Source organism: Lygodium microphyllum, chromosome 6, assembly GCF_053477565.2.
Source record: "Lygodium microphyllum isolate KBCC chromosome 6, Lygodium_microphyllum_v1.1.10, whole genome shotgun sequence".
Classification (NCBI taxonomy): Eukaryota; Viridiplantae; Streptophyta; class Polypodiopsida; order Schizaeales; family Lygodiaceae; genus Lygodium; species Lygodium microphyllum.
The window spans coordinates 117350121-117362538 of NC_141140.1; positions in this window are offsets into that span (position 1 = coordinate 117350121).

Here is a 12418-nt window from a genome sequence, read left to right on the forward strand (position 1 = left end):
TATCAAGTAAATATGGTCACAGGGTCTCTATCCTAGCAACTAACCGTGATAAGCCCAATAACACCTTTAGTATCATTTAAAACTATGATACATCACGATGTCAATTCAAGAAAACTCGAATATTGTACCCAAAAGAAAGAACGACCAATTTCCATGTGACATTCGATGCTCGCAACTATTCAAGGGTTGCAAAGGGCTTAGCTTACTCTTGGCTTGTGGAAGAAGAATAAACAAAAGTTCATGTTACAAACTCTTGAGGGATCGAAACCCTAGGGTAGACCTAGAATCCTCAATAAAGTTCTAAGGAGGGAAATGGTGACCAAAGTGATCAATTGAAATCCTAGATTGAATCTTCTAAGATCTATGATCCCAAGACAAGAACCTCGAACTAAAGGCTAGGAGATTAGGGCAACAACCATCTGGAAACTATTAAACATAAACCCAATAGTGTAATTGATCGCTCCTATTGTGTAAGAAAGAGGGTTGGAATGAGGTATTCACTATCCCTCAGAAGGTCATTGCAGTTGACACCAAGGTAAGAAAAAACCCCAAAAAGGTTAATGCTAAACATTCGAAAATAGGAACTCCACCTTAGTAAATGTCGTGAGCACTTGCCTTCATTGTTGTTTGTGCTTGCAAATTTAGGAACACCGTCTGTGAAAGGATTGTATGACCCAAACTCACAAAAGAAATTTAAAAATTGAATCATGTTAAATTCATGGAGGGCGCACCAAACCACCCCCAGCTAGCCGCCAACCCTATCCAAGGGGATTCTAAATAACCGTGATGGGAACATGGACTAAACCCACTACGAGAGGTCTTTATGTGGATTAGTTTGAATGCAGGAGGATGCTAGGGGAGGCTCTTGCTGTAAATTCATTACCTCCGAGTCCTATGCAAATGATCTACGTGACTCGAGTTGGATTCTTGAGGTCCTGTTACTAGTGCAAGGGCGAAAGCTTGGAGGAAATAAGGCGCATCCTCACGGATTGTGGAAATCATCCTTTTTGGACAGTACTTGTATCTCAACTAAAATGCTAATATAATGTTTACTTCCAAGGAATCTGTCTGAACTATTTTCATATCAGTGCCATAAGTTACGTGAACAAACCATGTTCCCTAAAAGGCTTAATTAGGGAAAGTGATTTTAAATGTCACATATAAATGTGATAGAACCTAATTAGATAACTAAAGAATGCCTATTGAGGGAAGCACGTGGGCAGAACCCTGAGGGGTCTGTCCTATGGAAGGGTTGTCCCAGAGAACTGGGAGGCTTCTCACAAGGTTCTACAGTCATATGACCTTTAGGTATTGTTAGGTTGAAACCCAATTCATGCCATTTTAGGGGACCAGAATGGGACTATGCCCTATGGGTAGAGAGATTGAGTAGTGCATCCCTCTCATTTCCCATTCTCCTTGAACCAAGTGCAGCATGGATCTGATTTGGAATTGGGTATCTTTGCCAAAAGCAGGATGTCCAGGATCCGCCGCCGATGCTAGAAATTCCATCAGGAGACGACCCCCTAGGAACCTAGATTTCAGGTCGATCCTAGTGGGTTTGGCCACGAATGTTTCGTTGCAAGGCGGTAGACTCAGGAAACCCTAGGAATTAGACCCCGGAACATTCCATGGGAGTGCCAGGCAGTGACGCTTAGATTCATTTCTTGATGGACTACTAGAACGTTCTTGGACAGTCGATAGGTTGGCACGTTATAGTTGGTATCAAAGCCAACCAACGAATAAAACAATCAAGATAGGAATAAATCAAGAAGAGTGAAGTAATGTTTTAGCTAGGAAATAACTTTTTTAAACTCGTGGATTGTTTTCGCTTCGAGACCTACGAGGCATGGAGCAAGTTCCTTATATTTTATATCACATTCAAGATGGCTATGAACTCTTCAAGTTATCGCAAACAATCTGACATGATGGGGATCTTGAATCAAATCTACAGCCCTTCACGGCTGCATGTGGAAAGGCGTTGGACATGGAGTGTGGGTTAGTGCTACATAAATGCCAATGAACTTGTCTATCTTCAAAACAATTTGAAGAGGCTAAAATCGTTGGAGAACTTTAAGATTATCAAGTTATTCATCTTCCATGAGGCTTGTGTGAACTCGATCCTACACATCGGATGCCGATAAGTAGAACAGACTCGCTATATCTATGAGGAGGTGGTCAAAATCTTTCTAGCATACAGAATTGAAGTAATGGGGCAAAAAAAATGTCATGGCTATCAAAAATGGGGATTTCCTGAACTTCCCATGACTTACCGCTTCTTGATAATCTATTCTCCAAATCCATGATACTATTCTATCCGTGTAGCTAGATCCAATAGGAAATTATTAATTTGGTGTTGATGCATCTCTTGAAAAGAAAATCATCCTAGCCAATCTCTATCTATTCTTAAATAATTGTACTTGAGGCTTACACTTCTTTATGGATAAATAAGAATTTTATGTTTATTTGATTTGTTACATAGTATTGATGAAAAATAATTTGCGCTTTGAGATAAGTTGTGAAGAGATGTGTAAATGCAATCCTAACATGAAGGTTTCAATTGAAAACTAGATACAACCCCAAATGCAGAACCAGAATCTTGTTCCCGCACTAAGCTCGCGACGGATGCACAAGAGAAGAAGTTTCTTCTCAAACAAATAAAACCTCCAGAATTTGATGGGAAAGGAAACCTATTGAAGCTTATGCCGAAGTATGGATTGAATCTATGAAAGATTACTTCAATGCAGGAATAATAGCACCAAAAAACCAATCCATGATTACCAAGCTCAAACTTACCGACAAAGCTAGGCTCTGGTGGAAGCAATGATATAAAGATCAAGCAGTTAGGGAAGGCACACTAACTTGGGATAAGCTAAAGGAAGCATTCCAGAGAAGGTACATGCCACATGCATACAGAACTCAAGAGATGAATGAGTTCTTCAAGTTGAAATAGTTGGACGTGTCTCTAGAGGCATACTACTCAAAATTTGTCACCTTGTTAAAATACGCCCTGACAATGAGTAACTTGATTCCTATTGATTCACTATCTTATAATGATGGATTTATGTTTTATGAAAAGAGATTATGTGTTACAGTTCCATTCAGATCTTTTGTTTTGAATGAGATTCATTGTCCTCCATATCTTGGATGCTCAACAGCAAGATACATGGGATGCTTGGTGTACTGATAATCTTCTGTTTGTTCATTAGCAACCCACTGGAAGTTGGTAGACAGAGTGTTTTTCACAACATACATTGTTGAAACCATCAGAAGTTGGCATTACTATGATGATGGCACCACCACAATGCTCAGACGTATGCATTTTGACACCTTCAGAACCGAATACCTTCCTCTGTGCAGTGGAATGAAAGCAGAATTCAGGGACGTTGAAAAGAAAGAAGTAGAAGAAATGTTGGCAAGAGAGTTCTCCAGAGACTGAAGTCTTCTGTTAACCCTCTATGGAGCACTAACAACATAGTCGAGCCAACCCCCTGATGAATGACGCAATAAAGAGGCAAGCGTTAGAACGAGTCCAGAGGTACGTGAGAAGAGAGAAAGCAAAAATCAGAGCCGAGAGCAAGCTCGCAGCAGAAGCCGCCTTTGACGCCCTTGCGGAACTCTTTACAGAAGTCCCAATGGCACATCAAGCCCTTCCTCCTGCTGGAGATCCACTTCCAAGCCAGATCTATCCTGGAAATATTGATGATAGGCCAGCGAATGTAGTCCCATTGCCAGTTTTTAAGGGAGAGTACAATGAAGACCCCGATCTTCATATAGCAGAGTTTATGGTAGCGTGTGTGGCTAACAATGCTAGAACCCCTGAGCATTGGTTAGCAATATTCCCCGCTACTTTCAAGGGCGCAGCGTTTCAGTGGTATGAGAGACAAGCAGCAGGAACTTTTGGCACATGGGACGACCTGAAGTTGGCCTTCCTCACTAAATTCAGGCGTGAAGGTTTTGAAGAGCGGATGAGAGAGGAATTTATGAACCTAAGTCAATCCTCTGGAGAAAGAGTAGAAGCTTATGTCTCACGAATGGAATCCATCCTGAAGAGATGGACTAACCATAATCTAGATGATGGCATTCAGAAGGGGGTGTTTCTCAGAGGATTACAACCAGAAGTCCGTAAGTTTGTGGAGCTGCAAAGACCAGCCACACTACAAGCTGCAACAGAAGGTGCAAGACTGTACGATGAAGTGGAAGCTCGATTAGCGATGAATACAGGAAGAGGAGTCCTACCTCCTCTGATGCCAGGAATGATGTATCCACGAAATGCAGTTCTAGGGACTGTTCCCTATCCCTACCAACAGATGCCCCTGGTATCACAGTACAGTGTACCAAATCCACAGTGGCCACAATCCATGCCTCAAATGGTGGTTCAACCACAACAACAATGGTCCCAACCAATTTCCTCCATGCCAAATCAGCAGCAATAGTGGAACTCTACCAACTGGAGCCAACAGCCAACAGTTCAAACAGGAGCTCTGAATCAGAACCAGAATAGAGACCCCTCTGTACCAGCCCAACCCGTTTATGCAGTGATTACAGAGACTCCTCAAAACCCTCCTGCCAGTGCCTCAGGAGGAGAAAGCTTGAAGGACTACTTATCCAACTCAGTTGCAAACATCAAAAAGGAGTTGATGGATGTGATTACAGAGCAGCTACAAACGCTGAAAGTGAACACCGCGAGCATATCCAACGTTGCAGGAGCAGGAAGAGATGTGATGCGGTCAAATACTTGGTGTGGTAAGTGTCATCAAGCAGGCCATTTAGCCACTGAATGTACACGCAAACCAACCATTCCTGGAGCCTTCTGTTCCTACTGTTTGCGGAAGAACCATACAAAGGACATTTGCTCTCTGAAGGAGATGCATGATAGGAGAAGGAAGGAAGAAGACGCAAGATTCAACTTGCTGGAATCCAAAATGACAACACAAGATATTGGACCCAAGCCTAGAGAGTTTGGTCCTAATTTCGGACCCAGAAGATTTCCCTCTCAAAGTTACAGAGGAAGACAGTCTGGCGGTGGTCAGAGATCAGAAGTGGAGTGTTACAGATGCAGAGAAAAGGGACACATTTCACCAAATTGTCCAAATCCTAGAAGGTCAGTTGGATTACAAGCCCTTATGCAGTCGATGCAAAGGAGAAGGTCACACTGCAAAAGACTGTCCAAGCCCAGCCCCAGTGAAAAACAGTGCTACTGATAGTCCGGCCAAGGCCCAAGAGCCTACCTCCAATTTGGTGGAATTGGAAGTTGCTGCCATCACGCGTGCAAAGCAGAAGGAACCACCTGTCCAGAAAGAAAATAACCCTCCAGCCAGAACAGTGAAGTTCAATCTTCCACCAGAAGAACAAAACAGAACAGAACCTGATAGTGCCGTACAGAGCCCTACAGTGCCACAGAGAGTTACAGAGACAGTTACAGAGACAGGACCAGAGGTCTAGGAGACAGAAGAGGAGGAAGTGCCACAGGTGGCAGAAGAAGTTCCCATGATGCCCTTGTTGGAAGAAAGAGGAAAAATGAAAATGGGTGTTGCCCCATTCCCTAACCGGTTAGAGAAGCCAGTGGATCCTATTAAGGAATACGATCTGGTCAGAGATTTAGATACCTTTAGACCAAATCTCACATTCCGACAATTATTGATGTTGTCTCCCAGTTGCCGAAAAAGGTTCAAAAGTATACTGACAAGAAGACGTGGCTTAAGGATTGCTTCCTCAATAGCAACAAAGTCCAACAAGGCTCCAGAGCCTATCAAAGAAGTGGACGTGGCTAACGCTTTCCTAGATCCGCGTACTCCAGAGATTGGCGTATGGATAGAAGGTTGCTTTATTGCAAATGCACTGATTGATGGTGGTTCATTAGTAAACATTATGACGGATGTTACAATGAAGGATCTAGGCTTACAAGGAGTGCAACCAACCCAATGGCTCATCAGACTGGCGGATCAGAGTAGAATCAAGCCTTTGGGTATTCTCCCATATGTGAAGACTACAGTGGCTGGAAAAGATTATTGGCTAACCTATTTGGTGGTGAAGCCAAACTCTTATGGTACATCCTATCCTCTGTTACTGGGCAGACCATGGCTTTTTGAAGCCCCAGCAAGGACGGATTGGTTCAAAGGAACCTTGACCTTGGGTAGAGGACCCAATAAAGTGGTGCTGAAGCTATATGGTTCTCAAAAAGGACATGGATCCACCTCCTTGGAATTATCTTCTAACTCCCCTAATGAGGCTACAGATGGAACATCAGCAGACGAAGATGCTGTCAAACAGATCCTTCCCAAGAAAACAGTGGCACATTCCTTAACAGTGGATACTGTAAGCCGACTTCCAAAAGATGCAAAGCCATTATCAATGGGTGAATACTTCCTGCCTGAACCAGGAAGGACTTATGAAATCACTTCTGATAGTGAGATAGAAGCATGGATGTACTGCTCTCCCTGTTACATGGCCACAGCAGAGACAGAGGTAGGAGAGGAAACAGAGAATCTGTTCTTCTGTTACAGAGCGCCTACAGAGACAGAAGCAGAAGCAGAGACAGAAGCAGAAGCAGAAGCAGAAGCAGAGACAGAGACAGAGACAGAAGAGGATGAATATGATATGGACGAAGAAGGTTATGAAAGTGAGCTAGAAGAGTCTATTCCACCCGAAGAGGATACATTTGAAGAAGAAGTTTCAGAAGCATCAGAAACAGACGAGCTCATGCTATGGGACAGAATGGTGATGGTATTTCCCTATGCATCCATGGGATGGGTCTCTACCGTCAACACAAGACACGTCACCCTGTTCTGTACACTGCACTGTAAGGCTCCCTTGCCTTCCTCCTTGCACTTATGCCAGACGGGTTGGATGCACTAATGCACCATCAACTGTGCACCCTGGCATACTCCTTCTGCACCATTTCCTTGTCGATTCCTCAACCGGGTATGAGATATGGGGTTTAATCATTCTTCCTCGAGTGATATTAGTCATGGGGCGAGTGACTGTTCTTTCATTCCAATTGAGTGACTGCGAGTTGAGTGTAATATCCCTCATCATCGACAAATTTCCTGTGATTCCTTCCATCAGCTACCTCCCTGGGTGCTGCCGCGTGGTACCTGCCATGAAGGACGTGTGCCGAGAAGATGCCTTGGTACCTCCAACAGCAGACAACAACACTGGACGTGCCATCGACACTCAACCTTGCTTCTTGACAAAATGGGCCAAGTTTTTCTAACCCTCCCACTTTGGTTTCTTCATGACGTTCATGTTTTAAGTGTGGGGACGTTAGTGGATGGTCTGAGGCATGGTCCTAGGTCCCTGTTGCTCGGTTAACCCTATCCGTTAAGGTTTTAAGTGTGGGGACGCGTCCCTGCGCGTCTATATTGCATATCCTCTGCATATGCCTTAACTTGCTCATGCATGTATGCCATGATTTGCTTTTCCCCTCATGGGATCCCTTCCCATCCACCCGGTTATGTTCCACCCACCCTTGGGGCTGTTCCCTTGCAGTTTTCCTTCATTCCCTGTTTTTAAGGTCCTGCTATGTGACTGCATCCTACATTCACCAACGTCCCAATCCAACCTTATAGCCATGTTCCTCTCTTTGAACTGACCATTTTTCCTTTTTATCTACCCCTGTTCCGGTGTACGGTTTTCGCATTATTAATTTTTGACACATTTTGCGCAAATTAGCCAGTTTTCCATATGAACGCGCTTTTCTTGCTTCAGAATCATGCTCTGACATCATAGCCCTGACAACCACTTTTCCCCTGATATTTTTCCTTTTTACTCCGTGTCATTCCAATACACGGTTTGTCCATTATTAATTTTTCGGTTTTTTATGACTTTTTCGTGCATTTTTTTGATATTTTTTCATGTGAACCTGCCCTGTTTGCGTCGGAATTCCAATTTTATTTGCCAGCCGTGTCCCCTGTGCCTTCCCCCACCTTTTTCCTTTTTTCTCCACCCTCTTTCGACTTCCGGATTTTTACTTATTAATTTTTCAATGAGTTTTTGGGTGTATTTTTGGAGTTTTTCGCATGTGAACCCTTTCTACTTCCATCGGAACTGCGGTTTAACGTGATAACCCTGTGCCACTCCTTCCTGCGGACATTTTTCCTTCTTACTGCATGTCATTCCGACGAACGGTTCGTCCGATCTTAATTTCCGATCCCATTTTTGGGTTTGTTTTTTGGGTTTTTCCCATGTGAACGCGTCTTATCTCCGTCGGAATTATGTTTTGATGTGATAGGATTGTCGGGCACATCTTTCTGCACAGTTTTCCTTTTTTTTACACCTCATTCCGATGCACGGATTTTTCGATATTAATTTTTAATTGCATTTTTTGTTCTTTTTTGGGTTTTTTGCATGTGACCGCCCTTTCCCTCTCCCGAAACCTCCGTCATATATTTTTCTTGTTTTCCCCTGTCGTCCTGCCCACTTTTTGTTTTTACGCTATTTCGTTTTGACATCTGGATTGGGAGTTATTAATTTTTCTTTATTTTTACGTGTATTCGCGCGCCCGTTTTGCGCGTGAACGCGCCCTTTTTCGATTTTACGCGTCTTAACGCGCCCCGGTCGCATCCGCGTGTCTCATCCTCATATCCGAGCGTCCATTCAATCCCGTCACGGCAAATTTTTTTACCCTCGCCCCGCGCACGCGCGCGGGATGAGGGGGTACGCCCCTTGCATGGGCCCCTGCCCATTCACCTTTCCCCCTTCCCCTTGGGCACCCCCAACCCCTACCCTGCCCATTCCCATAACCCCTACCCTGCCCATTCCCATAACCCCTACCCAACCCCTACCCCGCCCATGCCCATGAACCCTACCCCTATCCACCCCATGACCCCCTTCCCCCTGCCCATACCCCGGGCACCCCCCATCCTATGGGCCCCTTCCCCTTCCCCTATGCCCACCCTTCGGGCACCCTCTGGGCCCCTGCCCATATCCTCCCCCCCTTTCCACCCCCCCACACCCTTCCCTATCCCCCCCCTCTCCCGACCCCTTCCCTCCCCCAACTACCTATCCCTCTCCCTTCCCTGCGTCCTTCCTTTCTCCCCTCCATCTCCTTCTCTCCCCTCCTCCTTCATTTCCTCCTTCTTCTTCCCCTCCTCCACCTCCCTCTTCGCCCCTCCCCCATGAGCCTGCCCGCCACCGTGCTGCCTTCGTCCCCGGCGCCTCGCTGGCGTGACGCCTGTGGCCACTGCCTGAGCCGCCCTGCCGCCTGTGTGCCTCCTCGGTGACACCCTGGTCCCCGCTGCCCCTCCTCGCCGTGACGTGCGGTTGAGGGCGCTGTCAGCACCCTTGTGCATCACGCTGGTGCCAAAGTTGTAGGCCAGGGCCGCCTTGGTGATGCTGCCGAACAGCCCGAAGTGGATGTTCTTGCCTGTCCCTGGGATCTTCATCTCCCCTTGGAAGGCCTTCTTCTTGTGCTTCAGCTGCACCCCTATCCACTTCCCTACCCCGAATATCCGCTCCATGTACGTCTCTCTCGGGTGGACGTGCCCCTCGCCTGCCGTGCTGCCGAGTGCCCTGCCCGTCGTCCCCCTGCCTGACGTGCTGCCTCGCTGGCATGACGCCCGTGGCTCTGCGAGTCGCCCTGGCCGCTGTGCCTTCGACGACGTCGCCTCCATCCCGTGACACCCGCCGCCCTCTGCAGCGCCCTGTCCTCCCTGCCGTAACCCGCAGCCCGTGTCGGTCGTCAACAGGCCGTTGACCTCCTTTTTCTCCCCACTGCCACGTGTTCCTGCACCCAACACCTAACACACACCCACTACACCCCCCTCTAAGCCCCCCTACCCAACCACACAATCCCACCACCCCATCTAAGCCCCCCTTTCCCCCCAGCAAACCAACACCACAACACCCTCCCCTTTCCACCATTACATATTCCCACCCTACCCCCACCCAAGCACACACCCTCAACCCCTACCCAAGCCCCAAGTCCCACACACGCTCCCCTTTCTCCCACCACCAACACACAACACCACCCTACTCCCCTGTCAGCCCCCTATCCTACCTTGCAGCACCGCTCAACCGTCGACACCCTTCATACGCCCTTGTCACCCGTCGACACACGCAGCAACTTGCCGTTCCATTGTCCGTCCACGATCACCCGCAAAGGGTGTGTACGCACGTGATTGTTCGTGCTTGATCGTGTGATTGTGCGGGATCGTGTGCGAGAGATCGTTCGTTGGTTGCTGACACGCAGCTGCCACGCAGCTTGTTGCTGGGTATTTTTCCCAGATTTTTAATTAACACACCCGCAAATCCTTTTTCCATTTTTTTAAAAAAAAAAACAAAACCAACCAACAAAAACATTGAAAAATACAACACAAATCATTAAAAACTCATTTCAATTCTGAAAAACTCCCGCAAAATCTAGCAAACTTTCCTTTTATTTTTGCAACCCATGGCCATCTTTTTCTTAACCTGTAAATTTTAGAAACAATATTTTTTGCCTATTTTAACATTCCAAAATCTTTCAAAATACCCAAAAATATGATCAAAATTTATTTAAAATGCTAAACAATTCCTAATTAATTTTTGAAAATTTCCTAACATTTTCCTTAACATTTTTATTTATCTTTGGCATATTTTTCTTAGCTGTTCTAATAATTCCTTTCACACTTAAATTCCTCGCAAATTAAACACAAACAAAAAACAATATAAACAACACATTTTTCCTCCACACACCCACTAACCGTCTAGAACAACAATCCAGATATTTTTGGATTGAGGAGAGCACATTCTTTGCATTTTCATACACCCACTACCAGGTATTTCCCTTTTATTCGTTTTTTTTTAAATACAAATCAAACACATGCTCCCCCAAAATCCACGGTTAATAATTAAACAAAAAAAAAACAACCAGAAAAAAAAACACACAAACAAACACACCAATATTTAACATAAATCAAACCTAACTCCCACCATGGCACGCACATTTGCGCTCAATATACACACACATACTTTTTAATTAAAATAAACCCGCCGTTCACTTCGCACGCGCTACGTGCGCTACAGAGGCACTTTAATCTTTAATTAAAATGAACCAGCCGTCACAAGAGCACGTGCTGGCAAACAAGCGCTCCACATCACTTTAATTTGTAATCAATGAATTTGCATTTAGAGACCCCGTCGGGTATCGAAGTCCGGGAATCGAATTAATGCACCGTTTTCACCTAATAATTTGTAATTTAATTTATAATAAGGAACCGCCGTTTTCTTGCTAAGGTTTATCACCTAATAAAAATTCACCCATTTCTTACTAATTTATTAAAATCAACCCTTCATTAAATTAATTCCCCCTCACTGCACTTAATTCCCCTTTTTAATGAACCGTTTCGTGGGATGGGTATGCGCCGTCATTAGAGTTATTTTCCTGGTCCCATCCTGGTTTATCACTGATGTCGTCTTGATATGTGTCGGATGTGGTATTGTTTTGGTTTACTGTCTTTGTTACGGTTAAGGATACGGTATGCAGTTTTTTTTCTTTTCTTGCCTGATACGGGATTCAGGGTGTTTATTTGTTGCATCGCATGAAGCTTTCGGTCGCATTTGTCTCAAGGTCATGTCGAATTTTTTCTAGGATGTGGTTTGTTTGGGGTTAGTTGGTCGAGTCACGTTTTCTTATTTGGTTATTCTCTTATCCTTGGTTTTTTGTCTGTTGCTTTGCAGGCATTCTCCTTGATTGTCTGTGTTTGTGGTGTGTGTGTACCCATCTGAATGGCACCTTCTCATGCTCCTCCCCCTATCCAGTACGTCCCACTAGTTAGTAGGGATTACTCTTCCCTACTTACTTTTGAGCCTCTCATGAAGGCGGGACTCGCTGCTTTTGTGGCTACTTCTTTTCCATTGCTTCCAGAGGATCCGTCATTATGTGATGAGTTTCTGGCCTCTTACAGCAAGAAGACAGGACTAGTCCAGGGAATTTCTATGACTTTGACACCGCGAGGCCTAGGGAAGGCTCTGTCTCTACCCTTCAAAGGTGAACCTTTTGTGACCACTCGTCAGCTTTTCTCTAATGAAGAGATTCTAAAGCTGTTGAACAGAGAGCAGCAAATCCTCGATGTTAAGGTGATCAACTCTTCAGGAGTTTCCCTTGATCTGTATGGAAGACGATCTGTCAGGCCTCCAAAATGCCATCCCAGTATTTGTCCAAAGCCCTTTTTACAGCTTCCAGGATGGTGTTGAAAGGAGTTGCTATCTGATGGCACTTACCTCCTCACTAAAATGGATGCCAGCATTTTGTTAAAGTCACCAGGGGTAGTGTTACCAATGTCACATATGGATCATATTTGTCTGCCTTCTTGACCTATTCAGGTTTACCGAAGACTGTGCCTCCACCTCCTCCATCAGATCCAGTACATCCTCCTCCACCTTCAGATGAGTCAGAACCTATTGACATAGAGGATGATGATTCTCCGCCTCCCCTGGT